General features: G+C 38.6%; 1 protein-coding gene across 1 annotated transcript in view; it reads left to right on the forward strand.

Moving 5' to 3' along the window:
* Positions 1–21,912, forward strand: part of LOC134425697 (collagen alpha-6(IV) chain-like) — a 108,541-nt gene that overhangs the window by 26,208 nt on the left and 60,421 nt on the right. Inside the window, exon 3 of the mRNA XM_063170556.1 lies at positions 10,681–10,764. The gene's annotated coding sequence lies outside the window, so the exon portion shown is untranslated. The remainder of the gene's footprint in view (positions 1–10,680; positions 10,765–21,912) is intronic.

Raw genomic sequence — 21,912 nt, forward strand, 5'->3', positions numbered from 1 at the left:
ACAGGAGAAATTAATATCCAGTATAGAGAAGAATTGTTTGTTCTTCCATTCGACTTTTTACTTATATTTGTGATGTTATTATTATGCATGTGGCCAAAAAATAAAAAAAACTGCTTAAGTTGGCAAAGTCCTTGAAAAAAGTTGTTTGAAATAGCGTGGGTGTTTTTTTCTCAGGAGGGACAGCTGTGCTTAGCTAGCTTGTTGCTCAGTGAGACCGTAAATTTTAGCACTAATCTTCATTTCATGAATTGTTGGGTTTGCTGTTCTGAGTGATAATGTTCAAGGTTGGATATTAAGTTACTAAGAATTTTCTAGTAGTGTGTTTTCTACATTGCATGTACAGCAACTTTTAATCTCCTGGGTAGGTGCTGTATGTGTAGTGTAAGTCATCCCTTATCACACAATGCTTGACAGCTAAGAAATAAATGAACTCAAAGCTCAGCTTATGGCACTTTGAAAGTTTCAGATGAGTTATTGGTGGTATGGTTTCAACTATTACAGTGTCCATTCTGAGCAGTAATTCCTTTTTTTTTTTGTTTCTTTTATCTTCTTTTTCAGTTTTTTTTCTTTTTTTTTTTCTTTTTTTTTTTTTTTTCTTTAGTAAAACTCACTTTGAATATGGTGGCAGCTGGTTCTTAAGTGAAAAGCCTTTTACCCTCTGAGTTCTCCATGTCTGAGCAATTCTAACTGCACAACAGTGGAGTCAGTCCTGAGGCTCTGCTTGAGAGGATTTATACAAACAGGTCATAAGATGTTGATTTCAATGAAATTTTGTGATTTTTAATTACACTGTAGTAGTTTCTCTGTTTAGGTGACATCTGTCCTTTATTATCTCTGGTGGGTTTCAGGGAAGACAGAGCAAGGTAATGCCCTAAGCAGAATGGATGTACTCTTACAGGACAACTTTATTGTTTTACAAAATAACTTCTGTAAACATACTTGCTTGGACTTCCAGAATTAAATAACTCTTTATTTAACATTTTGTCCATTTTTTAATGTTAATTGGTTAAGACTTCATTTTAGCTGCTTTTACTTCCTGAGCTGTTTTGTGCGATCTCCCAGATGGGAAGTCCTAAGGTATGGCTTTAGGTTGGACAGGGGTAAAAGGGGATTAGAGGGTTAAAAATTTTAACAAGTCACCATTTCCAACAGTTGCTTGCAAGGGCACACACACCTATTGATAAAGATCTATGCCTCTGGCATGAAAGAGTTCTGAAGATTATATAAAGTAGGCATTTCGGTTCTAAATTGCATCAGACTCCACAATCTAATTTTGTAGATAGTTTTAGTCTTTCTGATGACAGATTTTCCTTTGCATGGTTTAATAAAGACTGAAAAAATATTTCTTTAAATTTCATGTCAGATTCTGTGACAAAGTGGACATCTGAAGGTTCATGTTGAATATGCTCAGTATATGCCTTTTCTTATCTGTAAAAGAGTCTGAAACAAAAGTCTTGGTTTCTGTCCTCCAACATACAAAATAATATGTGAAACAAAAAAAAATCTAAAAAAAGTTTTACTTACATAGAGGAAAAAATGAAACTAAAATCTTAAATTAATGTTTGCATTATTTTCCAGTTGAGGAGTTGTGATAATGATGTCTCCAAAGACACATTTTCAGTTTTTTTAGCTGTTGCTAAGAGTAGTTTCCTTTTGCCTCAGTTTTTCCTTCCCTTATCCAGTACTAGCAAACCAAGACATTTGGTTCTGTGCTTTCTAAAGCATACCATTCTAAAGTTCATACTCTGCTTAATAGCCTAGAAATACGCTTAAAAAAACCCCAGGATATTTGTAAGTAAAATCACACATTTATTCTGCCAGTTCTATGTTCTGTCCTTTTTTGGTTTCCTGGGAGAAAGTGTGGCAGCACACTTTGTCTCAGATTTAATCAGTACCTATTCCTCAGCAAACATACTCTTGTCCTGTCAAAATACTGCATCAAGCTATGCCTCCTCTGATCTGTTTAATCTAGATAAATGTTATAAAGGCTTTTTGTCTTTTCCCACTCCAGACAGGTAAGATTATCCATAATGGGGACTGTACATTTTGTCTTGGCAAAACTTTACAAGATCCACAGTTGATGAATAGACATCCGCTCTGCTCTGAAGTGTTACTTGAAATTAAATAGGCCTAACAGTAAATTAAATGCATGGCTACACAATGGAACTACTTAAATTTCCTTTGATATTTTATAGTTTACCTTAGTTTATATTTTCTCACTTCTCCTTTATCAATGCCACTAAGAAGAGAAGTTACCACGATATGCCAGGGTCCTCTCCAGCGTTTAGAACACCTTAGCCTTTTTTGGTTTCTCAAGTTGCTGCCTAATTTACAAATAGCTCAGTCGTGTGCAGTGTGCTCTGTAGTGAGTCTGCACTGTGCTTGCTGGGCTGGCTGCAGGGGAATCCTTAAGCAAAGCAGTTGTGCCCTGCAGGGAAGGGCTTGGCTGGCTGAATTACTATAAGGGGTTGTTTTACCATGAAAGGACAGGTTGCTTGAAAGCCTCAGTGAAATGAGAAGGGCAGCCCAGAAAACAAATCTGAGCCAACAGCTGTAATAGTAAATACAACATCCTGTTGTATATGTTATGTGCTATATCTACAGAGAAAAGTGTGATTATTCTGTGGCAAGAAAGTCACAGTTTGATTTTACGTCTTGGATTCATCAGATAAACCAGAAACCTCAGAGTCCTGAGTGTTTATCTAAAACTGTGGACTGTGGTGCTATGTTTGCCCTGCACATGTGTCCTACCAGGTTCAGAGACAGATCCAGGAGCCTCTTCCAGGGGCTCTGCCATTGCTGCTCTACAGAGCAAAAGTGCAGAAAAGCACACTTTCAGTATTCTTTTTTCTTGGTCCCCCCTTTGAATTTCCAGGGCCTGGGATGAGCTCCCCTCAGAGCTGTTGTGTGAATGTGAAGTAAGAGAGGGATTCCTGAGAATGTGCAGGACCTGCATCTTTTAAAGTACCCCAGACATACTCAGCTGGAGGATAGGGAACTAGCAGTCTTGGCTGTAGCTGTTTATACAGGTTGGGCAGAATTTGGAAAGGATTTGTAAAAGAAATTTGTATTTCTGTTGCCTAAAAGTCTTGAGTTCCCAGCCTTGTGTCCTCCAAGCCCTTGTTACTCTGCTCTGCCTGATCTGAAGCTGTTCTGTCTCTTCCTTGCACCCCTTCACCCCTACCATTTGTATCTGCATTTTGGGATTGCTTGCTTTTGTTAGCTTCCAACTGATGGACAGGTGTTTTATTTGCTCCCATGGGTTTGAGAAAGCAACTTTCATTGGGAATACTGCTGGGGGTAAAACTTGAGAGGCCCCACAGAATCTGTTGGTGTAGATGAATGCTGGGAAATAAGTTGGTTTGTTTTTTTTTCTGTAGAAAACCTGCCTGGTCTCTGCCTGCCTTTTTCTTTTCTTTTTCACGTCAGCAGCCAGAGCCTGCAGGCTTTTGGGTTCATGTGCTGCTGAAACCCAAGCTCCTGGGTCTTGCTACAGAACTTAAAAGGTGTGCCCAGATCTTTCTCCAATGTCAGAAACATCCATTTTATTTTATCCTGGAAAGACTAATTTTTCAGGTTTTCTTTTTTCCTAACCTTTGTTCCCTATGGAATGAAAAAATGTAAGAAATGTAGTATTTCCAGTAGATAAAATTTTTGCCCTCCCTGTCTCTTCCCAGAGATAGTTTGTTTGAAAAATACTTTGCAGGACCACCACTGTGTTTGTAGAGAACATTAAGATAAATGTGTTTATAGATAAGCTGTGTTTAGAAACATATGGTTATTTTCATCAGTATTATAGGAGGGCTCATCAAAGTCACTTCAGTCTCTACAACTAGCTAGAAAAGGGAATTACTTTAGTAAATCCATGGTTAGTTATGTAAGCCTGCTTGCATGATGATATAGTATCTCAAATGCATACTCTTGGTTTTTTAACATAATTTACTTTTACGATTTTCTACCTATTGCTTACTCTTTGTAATTCTGATATTTTTATAGCATTGGGAAATTCTTAATTGCCAACTGATTTATCCTCTGTTAGGGACTAAATGGGCAGCCTTTGGACTTCAAAGGGCATTTAGACTGCATTTGCTGCTTGGATGGGCCTTTTATGGAACTTCTGTTTTGCAGAGTTGTAGGGCTACAGACAAACAACATGTCTGAATTTTACTCTTATTACTTTTAATTTGTTTGCTTTGTTGAAGGTGCACACAGATGTACATGCAGTTTTAAGCATGTACTATATTAATTATTTTTCATTTTAACATAGAGGAACTGATTTATCACTGACATTTGTGCTAGCACGAGATGTTTGTAAATGGTACTCATGTCCTGGTGGTATTCTACATTTCTCATAAAGGATAAATGACCAATCAAGAGTGCAAAGTTGTTAACAGCCAAGAGTAGACAGTTGTATGCTGCTGGGACATGTTGAGACTTGATAAGTCCCACTCCCTGAAGATAGAAATAGTACACTAGAAATAGCATAGAGGATAGAAGAGCAGCTCCAAAGATACTTTTTAAAAAAATATTTTTTTCTTAATTATGTTTGCTAGTATGGTGCCCACACATTAGTTAACAGCAAGGACCCATTGTGCAAGGACACAAACATAGTAGCAGACATCTTTTTCCCCTAAAGGAGAGCAATTTCTCTGTGATTCTACTCTTTGAAGTATTTTGTGGGTGGAGCATGCAGTGCCTCCCTGGTTTCTTTTGTGATTTAATTAACCAAGAAGACGCTATGTGCATGGTACTTTCCAAAGCTGATGTAGTAAATCTTTCCTAGAGGACTTAAAACACAATGGGATGTCTCACTGTGCTATTTGCAGTGGCTTTACTCTGTTCTTGCTTCAGTCAATGACAAAACCTCCAGGGAAATTAGTGAGGATGCATCCACATCCAAGCCAGCTCTTATTTTCAGGATCACAAAGTGCAAGGGGATGTCTACAGAGATGGAAGCTAAAGAGTTAATCATGTTGGTACTGTAACAGGTTGTCTTCTGACAGTTCCAGGAGATGACTGCATATGTTTTTATTTAGATACTCTATAATTATATAGACTTTCAGCTGTTTGGGCCTTTTGGCCCTTCTGTAATGTGTGATGAAGATTGTCTATTTAAAAAATAGGGTGAAAGCTTAGGTGAGAGCAAATGGGTTGCTGAGTTGTTTATCTGTGCCACCCAAAAGGAAGGAGTGACCTTGGTGTAGATATTGTAGGTGACCTAGGAAAGATGGGTAAACTTTATACCCATGGGCCATCATACTTTGCCAACTTTTGCTGCTCATGAGAGTGGTTCTTGGCAGATTCCACCATCTGCAGCTGATGTGTGCCATTGATTTTGGATATTTAATCTGGGGTAAGTATATTAATTATCTGAACAGACAAATACTGAGTCTGTAGCCATTTTTTTGGGATACAGGCATAGGTAATTGTTTTTGTATAAAATAGACATGCCCAGCCCATCTGTGTATAAATTCCATTATTAATTAATTCCACAGTTATTAATGACAAGCTCCCGGAGCAATAATCTCTTTCTATAGGAACATTTCTTAAAGTAAACTCAGTTGTTAGTCACTCACTTTCATTTTCAGAACTGTAGTCCTCTGGTAATTAAGCATGGGACATCAGAGTTTCTTAATGAGTGACTTGATAATGTGACCAGGGATTTGAATACAAGGCACTGTGTGAGATTATTTAGTGCAGATTTGGAGTCCCTGCTGCTGTTAGGAGTGCTTGCATTCCGTCCCCAAAATATGGACTTTGTAGAGTAAGAATTGTCAGACTAATCTGGTGGTTGAAGTTGTCCCAGACTTTTTTTTATGTTCTATGTTGTGGGATGGGGATGCAGGAGCTTTCCTATGTGTGCATTCTGCAAATACTAGAGGTATAAAATGGCTATGACTAATAAGGATTCTTTATTATTTCTGTCACTTTGCTGTGGAGAAAAGTTGCTGTCTAGGTTTTTTCAATGTCTGTGCAAATGTGCATACCTGGGCATTCAGTGCTGAGGGCAGCCTTTTCCTAATCTGACAAGGAAGGAATCTGTAATATTCCAAACATTTTATTTTTTCCTATGGGCTAATCAAGGGAAACAAGTGCCACATTCCAGCTAGAAGCTGCATGACATATTTATTTAAAATAAAATAAAAGTGTCAGATAAAAAAGGGATTTTCACACACTTCTCTTGTGTTTAGGAATAACACTGCTTCTCTTATAGTTATAGAGGCATTTTCATCTTTCTCAAGGTGATTATTTCTAAAGAAGGAATTGTGCTATTTGGTTTTTCTTTCCTTGTCATGTTCAGAGTCATCTGTGGCAGGGAAGGCCAGTCTGCTGTACTGCTGTAGCCTTTGTGGAAGCTGAGGCAAATCCAGGAGGACCTAATGCATATCCTTGTTTCTTTGCAGGATTGTTCTGTGCTCAGGGAGGTGTCCTGTGGGTGTTTCTGAGGCTTTGTCTGAGCAAAGCCAGCATGTGCCCAAGTTCATCTCTGTTAAGCAGGGCATTCAGCTGTGTTCTTTAGTCCCAATGATGTCAGAATTAAGCATGGAATTGTAGAATGGATTCTTTTGGGTTTTTTTCATGAAATATATATTTAACAGGGTACAGCAGTGTGCGGTCATGCTTTTGGGAAGGTCATGTTTTCATTAGGGAAATAAAGTAGTAGTTAATAAAAAAATTAATAGTAATGTGGATATGTGTGCCATATACGCACAAACAGAGCAGACCTGGGGGGATTTTGGTTATTTTTTTGGACACAAGTTGTTTTACTTTGGAGAGAATTTAATGGAAGAAACTGGAATGAAAATAATTGAAACCAATGGTATTCCTTTGAGCAGGATTGGTGATGGCTTCAGTGACATTGGTGGTTACACAAATTCTTTTACAATACCTTGAAGGATGCAATCAGAATAGCAAAGGATTAGACTCAAGTGCAGTGAGGGTTGACTGGCTGGAACTCCCAGTTTGCAGCTCCCATCTGTGTTTTGGGCAGTGTTTAATGCTGAGTCAGCTGAGCCTGCAGCCCAAGTTGTCCATGTGAAGAAATGGCTCAAAAGCCCCTTGGCTCAGAGGCTCTGTTCATGAGCAGTTCCTTGTGCTCATCCTGCTGTCACTGTTACTCCCCAGCGGAAAGATCAAGTCCTTTGTTAGATGGTTTACCTGCTCCTACCTACAATTTTTGTATTTGCAGGCAGGTCCTTCCAGGCCATGTACTTTTATTCTGTTGCCTTGTATGTTGCTCTAGAGAAGTTGGAATGAACATTCTGGGACACCTCTTTTGGCATCACAGCTGTGAGGTCTCTTTACTCTTTGGCTCCAGTCCAGAACAAGCTGAAGTCAATGGAAAGATTTGAATGCCACTGCTTCTTCATGAATCAACTGTACATAGATGCTTGATAGAGGTACACCAGGAGCATGAGAGGAAAATTGTCCTTACAATGACTCTTAGCTTTTAATAATAGTTTCTCACTTGTATCAATTCTTCTCAAATAGAGTGTTTTGGTTTTTTTCTACATTGAAATCATGGTAGTGATTCTTATGTAAGCCTGAAATAACTCAGTTAAAATCAGGATGTATGTTACTCAGTTGATATTATGGCTGTTTAAATCTCAGAGTATGAGTTTTTGTGCTGCTATTTTGTTTTTTCTTTTCAAGATCTTGGTCTGCTTCCATGCAATGAAATGAAAATGGTTTCATTAATTTCTCTTATAGTGCTGGAGCTTACCAGTAAAACTAATAACCTTTTTTTAAGTCTTTATTTTTTTCAAGAGCATATTCATCAATCTGAAAGGTAGAGTAGTAGTAAAAAAACCCCTTCCCTGAACATGCACAGAACAAGTGTGACAGGCTCATGTTTATGTGGGTCAGGTCACAATCTGTAAATGTTTGAATGACCTTACATTCATATATTTGAATGGGAAAATGTATTAACCTTTTCAGAAGAGAACACTGTTGTCTAGAATCTTACATGCAACCTTTAGAGTTGTGTTCACAAATATTATGCACATGGCTGTTTAGGATTTAAATAGCCATGGAGTGTCTGATGTCAGCTACTTCCCCTAAATGAAATACTCAGGACATGTACACCTGGTTTGGAGCCAACTGGCTTTGATTTGCTTCCTTTCCAAATGCCTTCATTCATAAGTGAGCAAAGTGATCCTCATGCTGTGAAAAAGAAACCTAGAAGTACATAGTGAACACAATTTTACACAAAAGAAGGACATATCTTCAGTTTTTCACAAAGCTCAGTAAGAGTTTTATCCAGCTTCCTATAAATTAAAGAGAAGCTTCCTATAACTTAAAGAGAAATATTTCTTCTGACTTCAGTGGGATTTTGACTAAAGCCTTATTTACTACACTGCATCAATGATGGGAGCAGCAGGAGCCTGAGGGATAGAAAAAATCATGGATATTTGTCCAGTCCTCGCCCCTGGGAAAGACCTGACTGCTACCAGAGCAGGGGATTAGTGCTTGGAGACAGTGACTACTGCAAGGCAGTGAGCTCAGGGGGATGCAGATCTATGGTGAATGGGAACTTCTTTGCCACTGCTCACTCCTGGGAGCCATCAAATGGACAGAAACATGGGCCCCCAGGGCTTGTGAAAGTGGCTGCTGGAACAAGGAATAAGCTGGAGAAAAAGTTGATTGGAAGTTTAAATCTTTGAAGAATTCAAGGTTGAATAAGTGTCTGGGGAAGCATAATCTGACTACCTGGAGGCATAAAGCTGTGTGAAGAGTTTAAATGTAAGGTTAAGTGTCAGGAATAGAGATATGCATTGCTTAGCAATGGGTCCAAATCTCCATTGTGAAATGTGCATATAAGCATGGGAAAATATGTATCTCAGTGCTCTTCACTCTAAAAACAGGTTGACAAAGAAATGACCTCTCAGCTGGGTGTCCATTAAGATAAGGACCAGTTTTTCTGTACTGAGCCCTTGCTGTTGCACATTGCAGACTCATGGTGACCATTCCTTGTCTGAGGAGAAAGCTTGGAGATGCTCTTACAGTCTATTCTATAACCTCCAGATACAGTTTGTCTCCTTCTCTTTGCTTTTGAGTAGTTTATAGGCTGGCTGGTAATTTTTGTTTTCTTAGCTGTTTGGTTTTCTTTTACCTCTACTTCATTCTTGATTTTCTGCTGCTGGCAGAATTGTCTGTGGTGCATTTCCCATTATGGTGCCTCTCTTTTGGTGCCTTTCTTCAGTTCCAGTTTGGTGTTAGATCCTACCATAGGATTTTAATGAGTAGTCCAAAAGCCCCATATCTAATGGGGCTTCATCTGAACAAAGCTGCCACAATGTCTGCACAGTGTTTCATAGGATTTTTTTAAAACTTGATACTTCTTAGATTTGCTTGAAGGTTGTTATGACTATTTTACAGCAAGAGATAACACTTCTTTCTGGATAGGGAAGTATGGGAGATTGGATTTAAGGCTTTTTGTTAATATCTAAAAGGTGTTTAATTTAGCAAAACAGCATAAATATTAGCATGTGTAGAGGTTTTTATTTATCTTCAGCAGAACACTGATCAAGTGATATCAGACTAGTTACTTTCTTTGAGAAAACTGGTTCAAAGAAGCTCAAAAGTTGAGAAGCTTGCATGAATTGTCTTTCATTTTTCATGTTCCTCACTGTCAGAAAATTTTAAAGGCTCTAAAAATATTTCCTGTGAATGCTTTTAGTAAAGAAATTTTTGGCTCCAGTCTGAACTTGTTTTGGCATTTAGTTTGATCACCTTCATATGAGTAGCTTAAATGTTTATTCCTTTCCGAATTTCAAACCCAGGCACTGTACCTGAACATGCTGGACAGTGAAAGTTTCCTTTAAGAGGGGTTTTCATAGTGTGTGACAAAACTACATTGCTAAAGGGGACCTTTTATCCAGGACTTATTGCAGGGCTTTGGGAAGCCCAGTCCTTCAAACCTGTTTAGTGTGGAAGCAGGTCAAACTCTATAAACTAAATTCATGTTGTTAACTTTCATGCACTCTATTGGCTGGGAATTAAGCTTGTGATATAGGGACTTCTGATTGACATAAATATTGTAATTATTCTTGAAACAACTAATGCCAGTGCAGAAAATTGGGAATATATTTTCAGTTTAAATCCAAATCCACGGTGGTTTCCTACACACTTCCTTGTACATGTGTTCTTAGTTAAAAATGCCATTTTCTCTCATCCAGTAGCTTTTGTTCTTGTGCTTTAGAGATGCAGCTTCTTGTTCTTAGAAACATGGAAGGGTCCCAAAATTAAATTTGTCTTGATAGTTCCTATTGATGTAAAGATACTTGTTTATGCAGGATGGCTGAGGCACAAGTTGCTGTTACCAATTATGATCCTAGTCTAATAGTGTACTGAGAATCTCAAAACATCATCTAGTTTCGTGGGTTGAGAGCCTGGGGAAGCACTCTGCACCTTGCAGAAGAGCACCAACTTGTGTAAATTCACTTGTCCTCAAAGAATTTCTAGCCCAACTTTTTCTGTTTACTTGGTGATTCTGAAAAGGACTCAACTGTGGAAAATTTAAAATGTAACTTTGCCCAATTACTTCCCAGAAAATTCACACAACAAAGGTAATGTAGGTGAAAAGTGTTGACAGAGCAAGTGTTTTAATTAAAGATGATCTTCTTCAGCTAACAAACAGTTATGAAATTCGATTTTTTCAAAATTTTTCTTTCTTTTTAGGGTGGAAAGAAGTCCTACATTGGGCCATGTGGGGGCCGCAACTGCAGTGCTGGATGCAAATGTTTTCCAGAGAAGGGTGCACGGGTAAGTTTGTTTACACTAATATAACTTGTCCTTGCCTCTTACCAATCTTTTTAGAAATAAATGAATAAATAAACACCATGTTAATATGTGTAATTCTCAATCTAATGACCTCATGAAATGACAAATGATGAAGACCAGCTGCATTTCAAATGTTCCTGGCCAAGATTTCAAAAGCTGTTCTAAAGATTTACAAATGGCTCACTTTGTAATGAGTCTTCAATAGAATCCTATTTCTTTATGAGATCTGAGCCCTAGTTCAAAAGAAGTCAGATGGTTTTTAAGTAGATTACAACAATTAAAATTAGGAAAATCAAAGTAGTGTGGGCTTCTAGTACAGATTTTGCCCAGGCCTTACTGGAATAGCTTCTGTTTATTTGTGGAAGTGTTTTTGATTTGTGTATTTGGTTGTGGAGGAGTAATAACTCAAAATGGATCTAAGCAATTCCCTTTGAGGAAGTTGGTTGTGTAGCTAAAGTCTTTCTCTCCAAAGTCTTCATTTGAAGAAGCCAAATGTTTAAGCAAGATTTCTGTAAAAATCTTTATTTCTTTTGCTTTTATGAGCAGACTACAACTTATCTTAATGCAGCTACTTATCTCCTCTCTTAGGGGAATGCAGTAATTGATTTCACTCTGCCTTCAATTGCAATGTTAATTTTTGTCCAGACACCATCTACTTAATGTTTTATCTTAAGCTCTAGAGCATTTTAACATGTATGAAAATGAATCTTACAGATTTTGCTTTTGGAGATGAAAGGAGGAAAGAGCACACAGTAGGTACTTGAGGAATTTGAAAGGCTTAAAGAGAAGGGAAATAATACAAGTTGTCTTGGTTAATTAATCAGCTGTACTTCCTGAAATCATATTGAAAACTCATCCTCTGAGCAAAACCAAAAAAAAAAAAAGAGTATTATTTAAACACCAGCAATCCTGATTTTTTTCCAGTCTATTTTAGTGACACAGTATGTGTATATGCAAGGCATTACTTTTTGAGTTGAATTTAGGAAAATGTTGCCATTTAAAAATGATTGTTTTAAAAATTATGTTTTTTCTAATTACAGACAGAGTGTGAATGCTTATTTGATAACTGGTGATGTGTTTGCTCTGGAAATATAAAAATTCTTTTAGTTCATCTTGTGGTGGAGGGGAAAGCATGTCTAAACAGATAAGCAGAAAAACTTTGCAAGGAAGTTCTCAATATACCCTAGAATATGAACTAAAGTGAATTGCTCAATACCTTTGTGATTAGATACAGTAAGGGACAGACCTAGTTTGGTTCTGGAACACAATATCCTGTAAATGCTTTGACCTTTAGACAGCAATGAGCATCATTCTTCTGTCTCTCTACATTCCTGGGTCCAACTTGATTGTTTGAAGTGGCCACAATGCTGTTGACCTTGCAGTTTGAGCTCTTGGCATCTCTTTTGTTAAGATGTCACAAAGATTTTAGGCTGTTTTCATTGCTGACCTGAGAACTCATTTGGCTTTTAGCTTATTTCTTATGCGACCTGTATGGGTTGAGCATTTTCAGTCCCCCAAACACATATTCCATCCTGCTGAGACCTGTCCATGGAGTGGAGTGTCTGCTACAAGTGGTAATCTTTCCCTTTTACAACACTACTTCCATCAAGTGTGCTGAGCCCTCCTGACACCTTCTTGGACATCTGCAGGCAGCTACTGGAGGCCTGCCATGCCTGAGGATATGGAGGTGACTGGCTGAACTGGGAAGGGATGGTGTGATTATGTATCCTGCAGCACAGCTTGTTTCTTGCACTGTACAGCCTGAGGCTAATTCCTTGGCTTCCTGCCTAGCTGCTTCCCCACTGCTGCAAAGCCTTTAAGTTCAGAAACAGAGACAGGACTTTGTCAATGCCCTGAATCCATATTTTGTGTAAAAATATTTCAGCTGTCAATTTTCCACAATTAACCAGATCAGAATAAAGCTAAGCTTTCTTTTTGAAAGAAGAAAATAGCTAAAAAGCACAAAAATGACAATAAGCTGACAGCTTAATGAAAATAATATAGACAATGTCCTTAAATGTCCTCCTTGAATGCACTTTTGATCAGATCAAGCTTTAAACTTTTTATTTAGGCAATAAAAATGTAAAAACTGCCTCAGACTACTTGATTAGTAAGAGATGTTTCTAGAAACGGGATGCAGATGTGTGTAATCCACAGGTGCCCACGTTCTTGTTTTTGCTATAGACTGCTGCTGTATGTGCAGGATATATTAAAAAACACCACAAACCACAAAGAAACACCAACCAACCAAAAAAAACCCCACCCCAAAACTCAACAAACCAGTATAATCTCACTATCTGTAAGACTGACCTTGTTAGAAGACTAATCTCTATGCAGTGAGTCAGCAATTTGTGGAATAATTGAGATTCTTTTCTGAAGGAAGGGTGGTAGAGTGCTTCTCTAGCACCCCTTAGGGAACTCTCCTAGCAGTGTGGTAAGGCACATCTCCTAAAAGCACAAAATTTCCCTTCTGTTGTCTGAATGCTTGCCTTACATTTGAAAAGCAGTAATGTTACCTTGTACCAATTTTAGGCTGTGCATTGAATCTTGATATGATCCAATTTACTGTGAGGCCTGCACAAGGAGAAATCTGTTATGGAAGCATTTTGTTCGTAGCCAGTGATTCAGAATTGGTTCTTTTATCTAATGATGAGTTAATGAAAAGCCTGTCTCTGTGTAATTCAGTGGCCAAACTCCTGGCCATTGCAGCCATTCTCCCCTCCTTATCAGTTTTTGTCTTGTAAAGATGTGTGAGTAGCAATCCAGTGATTTGTGCAGAAGTCCGGTTCTTCATGGAGAAGTGTTGTCTCCACTGGAGGGTCCCAGGTAGGACCTTGTCTGGAGGTTTTCTCAGAGGTCAAGTTAAAAGGTTAAATTGAGTGTGTGGCTCTTACTACTGAAGTGCTCAAGAGGATATCTACGCATGGTATGATAGGGTAACAGTAGATATAATAGCAAGTGAAGCCCAGAAACCTAGGAGTTTTGGATCTGGTTGTTCCCCTAAACTGCTTTGCTAGAACTTGTACTGATTTTGATATGAAAGTTAATGTAATGCTCTGCAAAGAGCTTCCCAGAGGCTACATACGCCCTGCCTAGCTGGAGTCTCTAGGTGAACGTATGCATCTTCTAAATCTCTGTGTCCCTACTCTCATTTTTCTGGCCAGCTGAGATACCAGTTATCCAGCTAAGGCAATTTGAAAGGGAATTCTGGTGTGATAGTACCCAAATGAACCCTGGTACATACAATTTTTTGGGACAGGAGACAGTCTGAACACAAACTTACACTGAACCCACTTTTGCATACAAGACTTACATACAGTCATCTTTAAGAACAACAACTGATGGGCAGAAAAAGTGCTTTATATTAAATTATGAAGCACAAGAGGAAAGGTGAAAGAAAATCAACCATATTAAATAAAAAGTTAAATGAGGAGGCGAATGTAAATTCTTATACTAGTTCCTATCCTAGTGCAAAGATATGTTCAGTTTCAGTGCAGGTGAGTGATCTCCAGCTAGAAGATTTTTGGGACTGTCAGAAGAATTTACTGTGTTTTAAAAAGTGTTTTTCATTCCACTTACTCACTGTTTGTCCACAGTTTATGGGCAGGGATAATGCTGCTGAGAGTTTCATGCTGTATTGGTGGCTGTCTTGCTAAGAAATGCTCTGCAGATAAGTCAGCAGGGAACAGGAGGCATTTTTCATACTTTCAGAGTATCAAGAAGCACTAAATAGTTGGCTGCCTGCACAATTTCATTTTGCAGCTCATTTTGCATTTGTTTATAATAATGTTGGCTTTTTTGTTTTTATAATGTCATCAACTTTCAAACACTCACGAAGATAAAGTAGCAGACCCAGTCTTTGTTGCAAGTATACCTTCTCCTGATGCCTGTTCACTTATCTTGGAATTTATAACAATATTAGAGTTTGTTTTAAACTTTGCTCAACATGTGCTGGAGCTAATCTTTTGGGTTTTTTCATTCTCCCCCACCAAAAAAGAAATTAAGGAACAACAATTTTTAAATTGTTTCCAAGGCTTCACAAACTACTCAGGAGAGGCTGTGTCCCAGGCAGCTTTTACAGCTTACAGGTGCTGTAAATTGGGAAAAATTGGTATTGCTAATTATATATTTTTTCCCTGTAATGTGTAATCATGTCTATATATATATATAAAATATGTTCTTTAAAACCCATTCAAATTTTATTATATTATCAATTAGAAAATTATTAATGGCACTATAGAACCACTTTTCTGTCTCAAAAAATATCTTCACAGAGACTGTTTCTAGCAGCTGGTGTGGCTGGAAAGGGGTGTATCTGTAGAATGAGGCAATTGGTTCTGGGGACATGGTGGACACTTTACACTGGTCCATTAAAGGACTTCTGGAGTGCATCAGATGTGCCAGGCAACCCATCCCCTGACCTGGTCCCACTCCAACAAAATCCTCTCTGTCTACTCCTTGACTATACCACGGGCTGCAGCAAAGCACTGTGAATAGGAGGAATTGACTAAGATTGAGAGATTGCTGAAAAATGTGGTTGCTATCTGAATGAAAGGTTGATGTGCCCAGAGACACATGCAATTCCCCATGATTTTTGTGAAGTTAAAATGATGACAGTAAATGTAGTGTAAATTATCTCTGGGCAATCAGTTTTTGATAGAATAACTATGGTATTCAAAGAAGCAAGAAAAGCTAGACAGATCCTCAACCTCCATGCAGTGAACAGTGTAACGTGAGGTCAGAACTTTGGATGATTAATCTAATTGTTATCTAACATAAACTAATGTCGCACTGGCAAGAGATCTTAGATTAACTTTTGTCTGGAACTAATCCCCTCAACTTAATGCTGGGTGTACGAAGTGTCTCTCTTGTGATAATTAGTTGAAGATTGGTTGACCTTTCTTTGTTATGAGATTGTAATAATTACAAATGGTATTGTTAATAATGTTTGCTGATTTCTGCTTTGGCTGGTTAATCACTCTCTTTGGAGCAGTCAGAGATTTCCTGATGAAACACAATTTCTTTGAAAGTGTCGACTCAACAAAATGATTCTTTTTTTGCAGAAGTGCTTTACACAAACATATTCGCTGGTGACAAAATTCTTTAATACTGTTGGTTCAAACTTCTCTGTGTTTCAATGTGGCTTCCTACTCCCTGGCTTGACAAGCACTGCGGGACATAGTGCTGCCATTTGGATACCCATGGCCTGCAGGTTGACCAGTTAAATTCAAAACAGACTGTGGGATGCTGCCATTTCTTTCAAACTGACAATGCCAAGGTGTGAGCAGTGCTAAATGCACTCACCATGGATTCAGGTACAAGTAATACTAGGATTGTTATCTGGTTATTTTTGTAAAGATAGACTATATGTAAATAATGTCTAATTCTTGTTCCAGTTCCCTTCTGGTTAAACATATAAAATGCCATCATTTGGTTTGAGAAGAGGATTATCTATAGCATTGAAAAATGTTGACCATCTGTTTGCTGTCATTAAGAAGTTCTGGAAATATTTTGGAATAAAATGAGGTAATAGTTAAGTCAAACAAGTTACGTGCCAGCTGCTTTTTTTAACAACTGCCAAGGTTTGTTTTTTTTTAAAGTAATAAAACAAACTTTGCCAAATGTAGCATTAAACAATTATTGTACATGTTGTCCTGACTGAACCTAAATACACTGAGCTTAGCTCTCTAATGAGAACCATGCCAAATACTAAAGCAGCAGAAATAAAACCAAACTCATTGCATTTGAAAGGGTTCCTTATGCAATGGGTATCAAGACCAAACCTGTTCCTATGTGCAGTCTTGCATCATCTCTTTGGGAAGACTTTTCATGGGGACAGACCCCCATCTTTTTGTAGAATTCAGTATCAGTAACAACTGTGTTGAAGCAGGGTGACCATGGAGGCTCTGGCAGCAAACCCTTGGTTTGCAGTTTTGTCTGAGAGGACATGTGTACTAAGGGAGGCTGAGTATATTCTAGGAAATATATCTTGTTAAGAAGATTTCCACAGCTTTCAAAACTAACCAGGATCCATGGCATTTCTGTGTCACCAGGGTGGGTGAGGTAACTCTGTGACCTGAAACTGTTTTTCACTCTGCCTGCAAGGGCAGCAGATTTTGTAATTGCAGTGGGGACCTTTGAAATCAACCAGAACACAGGTCTTCAAGCTGTGCTCCACAGAGCACTTCCAGATGGCTTAGAAAAACCCAATGAAGATGTGTCACTGTTCAAGTAATTGTGCTCCATGTGAGCTTTAACCCAGGATTTTTAAGTCTTTACACTGTTTGGGAAGCAAATCGGGCATTTAAAAAGCTCCTTTTTTTCATCCTCCAATACTGTGAGTTGTCTTAGTTTAAGAAGTTGTGTAGTTTCACTATATCAAGTGAATGTCCTTTTTGTTTCTGTTTTTTAGTCTGAAAGTTTCTCGTTTTCCCAAACTGAGCTTCTCAGAGGTGAGGTGTTACTGATATGGATGGAAGCTGAGGTGACTCCTAGAAGTTGTGCTCAGCAGGCACAGAATTGGGTTCCTCTGCCCTGTACTGTGATAAATCCTCCCAATCCAAAGATACTCGGTGATTCTCTGCTCTGCTGCTGGCACAGCTGAGGGTGCAGGCACGTTGCCCTGGGAATGGGAACTGTATCATCCCTTGTTTGTCCCAGCTGCCATGGCTACCCCGGTAACCTGCAGGAGGAACGTGCTGTTCCCCTTGAAGGCAGCGCCATCACTCCCACTGATTTCAATTTAGGTGTGCAGACAGATGGGAAGGCAGAGCCAGACTAGCCTTGTCTCTCCCTCTTTGGAGCCTTGCCACGACCGACCTTCTGTTCTAACTTTGTATCTGTGGCACTTTCTCCAAGACCACAAGTGATAAGCTGTGCTGAGGATTTGCTCCATATGGACAAAACAGAGAGTTCAGGAGTTTCCTAGCTTCCTCAGCTTCCTAAGTACTGGAGAATAAAAGCATGAATCCAAATTCTTTCTTTGTAAAAATTGTCATTGCCTTTCTTGGCTATAGAATGGAGACTTTGATGAGTCTGTGATGTTTCACTTGCCATGTAACTCCCTAGAACAGGACTAGCATCAACCTTTCGATTTCTCTTGTGAATTTATTTATTCAATCAAGGAGAAGAATTGTAAATATTCTTAAAATTGTTTTCTGTCAGCCACTTCACCTTGAAGCCAGAAAGAAAACTAAGAATTTCTGCAGGAAGATAAACTCTCTAGTGTCCTGCCCAGGACAAGAAAAACAAATGTTATCGTGAGTCTTAGAAACATGTAATTGCCTGGTTGGGCTTTTGCCTAATAAAAGCTGTAGAATTTTGTGCAATTAGTCCTGCAATGCTGTTTCAGTTGAAGAGAGATTTTTGCTACCCTCTTACATCTGAGAAATGGCACAAGACTTCCCTCTCTAAGCATTTTATGGACAAGAAGGGGTAACCTATGTCCTGCCTTGAAATTACCCAATTGGCATTTTCTTCCAGCACATTCTATATTGCTCGTGTGCAGTACTCACCACCTAGAGTATATATTTTTGTCAAGGTTAAATTTTTTTAAATACCTCATTTTTGTCATGCCTCTTTCCTCTCACCTCACTCCAAAACTTGCTCATCTTCTAAGTGTGATTGGCTCAGAGTATTCCTGGTACTAATTATTTTTTAAGCTTCTTAAAATGAGAAGAGGTGCCCTTTGCAGAAACAAGAGTCTTTTTTAAAGAGTTTCCGCTGGCAGTAAGTAAAAGGTGTGACAGCAATTTCCAGTGTGATTCCTTGAGCAAGTCAGCCTTGGAAACAGAAGGATCACAGAACCAATCTGTGAGCAAGGCCCAGTTTGAGGAGATTTGGCTGACAGTCAGGTTAGCCAGTTCATGAGCCAGGAAAACAGCCAGCAGCAGGGATTACTACAAAGCAAACTTAATTAGGCAACAGATAGGCAGGAAGTACGCCAGTCATGGAGCCTGCAGCCAGGGAGAGCACACAATGGAGGGGCTAAGCAGGCAAAACTGTGTTCGCAGTGGTAGGAGAGGCTGCAGTGCCAGTTAGTTGGAAGTAAAGCTGAATGCATAGGTGTCTCAGGCTACCTGTTTTCTGGGAAATATGTGCAGTATTTTTGGTGTGAGTCGTAGCTTTTCCTGGTAGGAGATGGGAGATTTTAGGAGAGAGGAGAACAGATTATACTTTGTCCATCAGTGATAGGCAAGGACAATGGGGAGGTGCTGTCTCCTTGTGAATGAGGAACATGTGAACATGTGTGTTTGCTGGTGTCCAGCAAAGTGCTAGGGCTGACTTTCTGAACACTTGATGGTGAAGAAAATTAAAAACAGGAATAAAAGGGAATGATGGCACTTTAAAAAAAAAATTTAAGCAAATAAAGCAACATCCAAATAACAGAACATAGTGGGAATAAGAGAAGAATTTATAACATGTAGGATACAGAGTGATCTGGCTGAGAATCTGGGTATAAGTGTAAATGGTATAACTTTTCCTTTGACTTTACGTAGTCAACAAAAATAGGAGGAATGTTCAGGTATTTGCCAGTCTCCTTCTTTAAAGCTATTGATTAGAGAAATTTTAGCTCTTGCTCTCTAATCAGTCATAAATCCAGTGATAGAATAAGCATTTTTTTTGTGACTGTCCTGATTTGATGATTTGATGGGTGACATGTTAGGGTTACTCTTTGACCTTCTGTGGAATTGCCAAAATAGAAGACAAATTTGGAGGAAAGATGCAACATTAGTAAGAATAGGATACTGTGAATTGTATCAGGTATTGCATCCAGCTACTTGTTTTGGAAATACAAACAATTTAGTAGTCTGAAAAGCAGCGTAGATGCAAATGTCCTTATTTGTAATGAGTGATTTTTGGAAAGGTTTTTTTGTGGGTCTTTTTTTAAAAAGCAGTAGAGTGTTGCCAAAACTAATAAGCAGAAAGTTAAAATAATTGCAGAATTTCTGGGTTTGATCCATAATAAAAACAGTACAAATAGTGCACAAGTTTTGAAGGACTATTAAGAAACATCTGGTTGTCAATAGTTCTTTTAAATGATCAAAGAAAGCTGTCTGTATAAAATGACTCAGCGTGTGCTGAATTCTCAGTGTATGGTAAAGGAAGAATTTTTTAGTACCTGATGTTTAGCTCTAAGGGTGGTGCAATTCTGCACTAAATTCTGTTTTTAAAGTTCTATAAAGCTGCTATCTCTTCAGACAGATCTCTCAGATTTATGTTCTCATCCATGATATTCTGCTGGAACAGTACAGGAGAGCTTGTTCTGCTTTATACCTGAGCTGTGCTCTTCACCTGCTCTTGAAGCTGGGATATATTTTAACAGTGGCAAATCCCTCTGAACACCAAATTTCTTTTGCTTCTATCTCTATTGCTAGACTGGCACCATCTGTCTACTTGTGTGTCTCTATTTCCTATCTGATTGTACAGAGTAAAAATTTCTAAATGAAGAGGGAGAAAAAAAAAAAGAACTGCATCAGCCAGGGTATTCTTGCCATAGCTGTTTGCTGCAACTGCTACACTTAGGGAATAGATTTTGGTGTAGAAAGAACTCCAAGCTCCTGGAGTGTGCACATGCAGAGCCTGTGCTCTGGAAGGCAAAATCACTATATACAGCAATTTCAGACTTTACCTCTGTGCTAGTCAGTGTAGGTCATGGAACTAAAGGATTGTTTTGAGTGTGGACATCCTGTCCCCCAGTAGTTGCAAGATACATGAATGATCCTGTTCAGTAAAGTGGGATGGCAGTTTTTTGTGTATAGTGATTTTATTATTTATGACTGGAACTCCTAACTGCACTGCTGGTGGTTTGGATTGATCAACACTGATGCCACTCTCAAAAGTGCAGAAATTGTAGCCTGAGCTCCTGGACAGAGACTCTGGGACCTGCCCAGCGCAGTGGCTCCCTCTGGTTTGGAGTGGTGCAGGAGAGCTTCACCTCAGCCCTTCCTGGGGTCTCCATGCAGGTGTACCAGCAACCTCACTGGGAACACTGGGTGGTGGTGCTTCCCAAATGTGTTGAGAACTGCTGACCCTGGTATCTCTGATTATCTAGGAATAGCTGGAATCTAAGTCAGGATGTTTTGATATGAGAAATATAGGTGATGCGTATTTTCTACAAAAATTTTAAACAAGTTTTGTTGCTTCATTGTGCAGCTTCATTTCCCTTGATGCTCAATGTTGTGTGTTCTGAATACCTACATGATGTTGTTGTCTCATTTCCTTTATTGTGATGACTAATGGCCGAGGATCCAGCTGAGATGGGGAAGTCCTGCAGTGCAGGGCAGTTACAAACATACAGTAGGAGAAAACTCATGCTCCAAAGTGCTTTCAACTATCTGAGAATTAGATTTGTTTTATGTTTCTTCAAGTTTTAGTTAAGAAATCTGTTGCTTACTCAACTATATTTTCAGGAAAGTGACTTCACAGAAAATATTTTGATATAAAACTAAAAAGTTAGCTTTCTGTACCTCTTAATAAGAGACCTCTGAAAACAGTTAATCACTTCTTCTGGAATACATCTTCTCTCCAAACTTAGAGACATTTCAAAGAGAACAGAGCAGAAGAGGTTTTCTTGTCTCATTTTAATTAGGGCATATCTTCCTAAGAGGACAAAATGTTTTTGGAAGATGTCAACCTTTGGAATATCCTTAGCTATGGAAATATAACCCAGCTTGTCTCACAGCAAATTTAAACTGAAGAATTAAAGTCTGCATGCAAAATCAGGGCAGCAGGTGGTCATTCCCTGTATAACTCCAGCTGTACTTGAGTTGTAAATCCAAAAGCATTACAAAACTAGCAATAGGACACCCAGTGATTCCTTACAGACCTGTGTTTCTGGGACCTTAAAGGAAATTTTCCTGAGATGTAATGTTTTCTCTTGAAACAATAAATGACATAAGTGTTATCTCCAGTTTTTTTCCAGAGCTGTGAAATAATTAATTTTCACTTGTTTTTCTAACATCAGGACTAAAACCTGAACTAATCTAGTTTAATCATTCCCTTTTCTTTTATCAGCTGGAATGTGCATTAACTCCTGAGAACATTTGGGTGAATAGAAGTTCTGCTTACAGTGGCTGGAGTGTATACACTGGATAACAAAAAGTAGTCAGGGTTTTCTTCACAGAGTTG

Source organism: Melospiza melodia, chromosome 16 (genome assembly GCF_035770615.1).
Source record: "Melospiza melodia melodia isolate bMelMel2 chromosome 16, bMelMel2.pri, whole genome shotgun sequence".
Taxonomy (NCBI): Eukaryota; Metazoa; Chordata; class Aves; order Passeriformes; family Passerellidae; genus Melospiza; species Melospiza melodia.